The sequence below is a fragment of the Sarcophilus harrisii genome, chromosome 1 (assembly GCF_902635505.1).
Source record: "Sarcophilus harrisii chromosome 1, mSarHar1.11, whole genome shotgun sequence".
NCBI classification, from domain to species: Eukaryota; Metazoa; Chordata; class Mammalia; order Dasyuromorphia; family Dasyuridae; genus Sarcophilus; species Sarcophilus harrisii.
The window spans coordinates 716,079,297-716,085,409 of NC_045426.1; the positions used below are offsets into that span (position 1 = coordinate 716,079,297).

Below are 6,113 nucleotides of genomic sequence, written 5' to 3' on the forward strand. Positions count from 1 at the left end.
GGAGCCGGTCGGGGACCTAGCAAAGCCGACCGAGGACACCTGCTAGCTGGGGTGTCCCAGACCAGAGAGGAGGGTCTAGGAGAAGGGAGCCATCCGCCGTGTCCCAGCTGCGGGGAGACATGGCCCCTGGAGCGGACCGAGAGGAGCTCCCCGGCAAAGTGCCGCAGTGAAGGGGGCGGTCACCCTTGGGTGGGTCTGCAGGGAAGAAATTCTCCGGGAGGCGTTCAGAAGCCAGCGGAGGCCGGGCATGTTCAAGATCCCCACCCGAGGGGGCATTTGGAGCAACCAGCCCATGAATTAGCACTCGCTCCATCCTCCTGGCGGGTGTCCAAAGGCTGAGCTCACTACCGCTCACTACCAAAGGCATCGCTCCGTCACAGGGGAGAAAGGGGGTCCCGGGACCCGCCACAAACACTGACACACTGTTGGAACAAACATCACTTACAAAGCAACACTAAAGGCTGGCGACGGCTCTTGTCAGCAATTTTTGATTAATCAAAAGTATTTTTTCTGCAGATGGAGCTCTTGAAAGCCAAAGCTCGAGAGGAATCAAAAGGAGCTGCATGGGTGATGGCCACATAAGTCAACCAAGAATATTTGAAACAAGTTTTCAATTAACATGCATTTATTTTATCCTCCTTCCAATCTTCCTACTTGGCAGATAAAAAAAAATGACAAATACTCATATCCAACTGACCGCATCTAAAAAGGGGCCTCCTGCCTCGAGCCCCGTGGGCCCGTTTCCGTGGAGGCTGGTTGCTTTATCGATCACAATTCTCAGGTCTTTCCAAGTTATGTTTCCATATAAATTGTTCTCCTGGTTCTGCTCGCTCTACTCAGATCATGTGATATGTTTTCTCTAAAACCATGCATTTTATCATTTCTTAAAGCACAATAGTATCCTATTTACCATAATGTGTATATGCCTTCATAAATGGTCACTTTCAAATTCGTTTTTTGCTATTAGGCAAAGAGCTTTTATACATTTTTATGAGTCCTTTTCTCATTCTGTGATCACTCTATTTAGGCCTACAAGTGCCATTGCTGGTTCAAAGGGTATGTACACATAGACTTTTGGGGACTAGTTCCTAATTGTTTTCCAGAATGGCTGAATTAATCCACAGTCCCACGCTCACACACTTTTCCCATATTCCCTCCAACATCTCATTTTTCTTTGTCATCTTTGCTTTTCTGACGGCTGTGGGGCAGAATATCAAAATTGCTCCCTCCAATTATTATGTGGAGCAATTTTTCTTATATTGATAGCTTTGATTTCCTTTGAAAATTTCTTTATATTCTTTTACTATTTGTCTATTGAAGGGTGGCTTGTATTTTGGTAAATGAGAACTGGGTATTTAGCAGGTATGAGATCTATATTAAAGAAACTCGTGGAAAACATTTTTCTGTTTCCTGTTTTACTCTCAATTTGAACTGAACTGATTTTATAAAGCTCTTAACTTTATATAACCACATTTTATCTTTCGTCTAATCTATCCCTTGTTTGATAAAGAATCCTTCCCCTATCCATAGATCCAAAAGTTCCATTTCTTCATTTATCCATGTAGAGCTTGTCCTGGTACATGTGAGGTATTGGTCTATACTAATTTCTTTTCAGACAGCTTTCCAGATTCCCCTGTAGTTTCTGTCACATTGTGAACCTTGGATACTTTTGTGTACCTAATGTGTTCACACCTCTACTAAACCGATTTAAGATAACTGGATTGTAGTATTAATTTGAGAACTGGTACTGGTCCCTTCTTTCCCATTTTTTCCCTTGAAATTTTTAACTTCATATTCCTCCGGCATTATAAAAAATTAATCCTTTGGTTGCTTGGTCACTGAATAGCTAAATCAATTTAGGTAGCTTTGTCTTTTTTTTTTTTTTTTTTTAACCATATTGACAAATCTATCAAAGAAAAAATAATTTCTCTATTTAGGTCCAGCTTTATTTTTGTAGACATTTTGTAGATACATATAGTTTCTGGGTATGTTCAAAATATTTTGTAGTTATTTTAAATATTATTTTTCTACTTGTTGCAGGGTTTTGTTGATAAATATGCTAATGATGATATATATGAACTTATTTTATATCCTGCAACTGTGCTGAATTTGATTAGTTCAATTAATTTTTATTTAACTTTTTAGAGTTCACAAATGTGCAGAAAGTGATTTCATTTTTGCCTATGCACAGCTTTCAACTTGATACATTTAGCATTTTTAGTACCATATCAAATAGAAGTGGTGACAGTGGAGACTATTTTTTTCCTTAAAATTTATTTTATTTTTAATTTATGGAATAAAACAAGCATTTCCCTAACATAGCACTGAAAGACAGTCGACATCCTTGCCTTATTTCTGATCATACTGGAAAGGCTTTTAACTTTTCTCCAGTACCTAAAATGTTTGCTCTTGGTTTTAGATATGACTTACCATATGAAGGAAAATTCCTTTTATTTTCATGCTTCCTAGTTTGTTTTTTAAAGAAACTGATGTCAGATTGTGTCATTTTTAGCCTCTATCCATATGGCTTTTATTTTTATTAATATAACTATTAGGTTTTATTATCAAACCATAGTAGTACATATGCTGTGGTATCCTATTTGTAAATATTTTATTTTACATTTTATAATATTAATGTCACTTTTCCTTAGCAGTATGGGTCTGTAGTTTTCTTATTCTATTCTTTTTCTCCCTGGCTTACATACCAAGCCTATATTTGTATTACAGAAGAGATTTGGAAGTTTCTCTTTTCTTTTCTTCAATTGTTTATATAACATTGGAGTTACTTGTTTTCTGAATGTTTGATAGAATTCACTTGTAAGTCTTGGATTCTGTAATTTTTTTCCTTTGGGAGTTTACTTATGGCCTGTTCAGTTTCTTTTTATGGGATTTAATTATTTGGAAAATATCTATGTTATTTTCTATTTTTTGCATGTATTTATCATTTCAACTATCAGTTTTGTTAGAAGATATTGGGTAAAAATTTCTGAAACATATAAGGTTTTTAAAATTTCTATTGAACAACGATGTCAAAGTAGCACTAACTGGCTGAATCATGCAGATTTAGTTTAGCCACTCCAGTGGCATCAAAAGTCAAATCAGTAAGTATTCATGCCCCCTGGGTGCCAGGCACTGGGATAAGTGCTAGGGATACAAAGAATGGCAAAAACTGCCCTTGCCCTCAAGAAGCTCACAAAGGAAAAGGCAATATTCAAGTCTCTATGGACAAGCAAGATCACTTTGAATTATCTCAGAAGGAAGGCACTAGCATTGAGGACTGGAAAACATTTATTGCAAAAGCGTAAATAACAACCCCATGAATGCAACCAACAATATGATGACAAGGAAATATCAAACAAATGGACGAGTCATGCACTTAAATAACTGTGGGACACCGGGCAAGTCATTTGGAATCTATCACCTCAGTTTTCTCATCCATAAAATGGAGTTAATCACAGCACCTATCTCCCAGGATTGTCATAAAGATCGAATGACATAACACACATAGTACTTGGCAAATCTTAAAATGCTACCTTTTATTATTATAATAATTTTCTGGCAACAAAGGGTTTACGATACTGATTCGAGATTACATCACTAGAAATTATAGAAAAGATACCCTTACAGAGCCTGGATTTCCTGATCAGATTACGTAATAAAATGGCAGAAATCACACAACGTATTACAGGTTAACAAATAATCATTTGGATAAGAGATAATAAGTTAACATTTATATAATACTATGTGCCAGATACTGCGCTAAGCTCATGAGATCATTTGATCTTCACAACCCCCCTGGGAGGTAGGTGTTATTATCCCCATTTTGCAGATGGATAAACTGAGATAAACAGTGGTTAAGTGACTTGCCCACTGGGGTCACACAACTAGTAAATGTCTGACTGGATTTGAACTACTCTTCTTTACTCCAGGCCCGATGCTCTCTTCAAACCTTTGACTATCCTTGAGAATTTCACAAATGAGACTAGAATGGAAGCATTCCTTTAGACTTACCTGTTACCCTCAACTGCCCGGACATCACTTAAATTCATAAAAAATCCCAAACCCCACTGGGACAGTGGTCAGCATGTTGAATATTTTTAGTATTGTCACAGCTTGTGCTCAGAAGTGAGTTAGGGCCCCAGAGAGTGTTTCCTGTTCTCCCTCAGGGCTCTCTAAGACCCTGAATGTTTGGGATGTCACTGTATGGTTGGAAATAGCTCAACAACAGATACTATTTTTGGCATGACTGTCAGCTGATTGTGTTAGACATCCAGACTTGGATTTTAGAAACACGGTTACGTTAATGCTCCAATAAAAAGTTAGTACAAAATCTTCTTTTCAAAGTCTGTTGCCCTGTCCCACAATTATAGACTAAGTCCAGTGGACTCCAGTTCTGAGAGCACACAGACCACAGTCGATGCTTCCCAGGACTAGGGCAGAGTTGTCTCAAGGGCTCTCTTTGCAGCAGAGGCTGCAAGGATGCTGATGAGGAAGGGGATGAACCCTCCTTCCTAGCCCGAATGGCTCCTTGTTAGAGATCGGGCCCAAGTGGACCCTCCTCTCTGCTCGCACTAATGTTTCAGGGCTGAGCAGGCTCGACATTTTGGGGACAGTCCAGAGTGTGACCAAGTTCCCTCAGGAAGTCTGCACATCTTCCTGTCCATCTCTCTAGTTTATCCCAAGCATTTTCCAAATTTATTCTCAAGTCTCTGGTTAATTGAATAGTTTAAGCCTTGACTCAGTGACAATTTTATCAGCTACGTGATATCCCTCTGCCCCCTTTTAAACCTGGTAACTCGTGCATCAAGTGACTATTGGCCATTTATAGCTGGTCTGTTCCAGATTCCCACTGCCCCGTCCACTCTGAGCAGCAGTGCAGTCCTAGGACTTTTCTGATCCAATTTCCCCCATGGCAAAAACAAGCTCATTGTCTTTAGCTGCCCCCACCAGTCCCATTACGTCAAGTTTTAGGGCTTCTGAGAAGATTCAGATTGTCTGCGGCTTTGCCCTCATTTTGTTCCTGCTCCTTGCTTCCTTTTCCTAATTGAATTAACGAACAAGTCCTTGTGCCCAGCCCTGTGCTGGAGAATACACAATACATACTGAGGAAAGGGGGCAAGGAAGGGACCTTTTGATCTCCTAAATCCCACAAGGTGGGGAGCGGAGCTACAGGAGCTGGGCAATATTTCTTTTACAGCAGAAACAGGTTGTGTGGCAAGTTGAGGATGGTGGGACTGGACAGATAAGATGGCTAGGACTGAACAGGAAGCATGGATGGGGCTCCTTAGAACAGGAGTCTGTGAATTTGTGCTCAGAATTTTAATCATCAGGGCAGTGCGGGTCCCAAGGCAGGAGATCTACAGTTCTTTTAACATTTCAAGTGGTTTGGTGAACGCTGACCAACATCAAACAGCTCCTCTTGAGTCTCCATCCTCGAATTCCCTGGAGCTGTGCCCTGTGCTCCTCTCCTGGGCTCTGAGGACCCTCCCTGTGTCAATCAGGCCTTGGCTCCTGAACTGCCACCCCAACCTCTGCCATGCCAGCATCCCAACCTTCAGAAATCACAGTTTTCCTTGTTGGGGGGGACGGGGAAGAGTGGAAGACCCCTCCTTCCCCCAGCAGTGCCTCGGCTCTAACTAAGCTACCACTAGCCTATTAGTGGGGCCTCCTCCTGGAGACTCCCCACTCCCACGGCGCAGGACGTTCTGCTCTGCACACCCACTACCCCTGGGGTAACTTCTACGACTCCCCTGTGGAGAGCAGAGTCAGAACAACCTCTGAGCCTCCCCTGCCACTCTCCCTTCTCCACAACAATCTAAAGTTACCCGAATTCTGGTCAGGAACACCAAGGCAAAGTCAGCCATTTTCTCCCACCAAGTCAGCTTAGGGTGGGCAGGGGGTCTGTAAGTCCACAAACAGAACGGGATCCGGGGTGAGGACAGGAACGAGTGTCATCGCCAGGCTCTGTCTGTCTCCCCCCCCCCCCCACCTTCCTTTCCTGGCCATTCACGTGTCCTGAACAAGGAACAAGGTCCACAAATGCAGCTGGGCAGCTCTGGCCCCAAGAGGAGAGCAACAGGGTCCCAGCCCAGCATCCAAGCCCTAGAATGACC

At 41.8% G+C, this 6,113-nt stretch overlaps 1 protein-coding gene across 1 annotated transcript in view; it reads right to left on the reverse strand.

Moving 5' to 3' along the window:
• The window catches only part of LOC100928103 (vomeronasal type-2 receptor 26-like), a 441,302-nt gene that overhangs the window by 246,746 nt on the left and 188,443 nt on the right, over window positions 1-6,113 (reverse strand).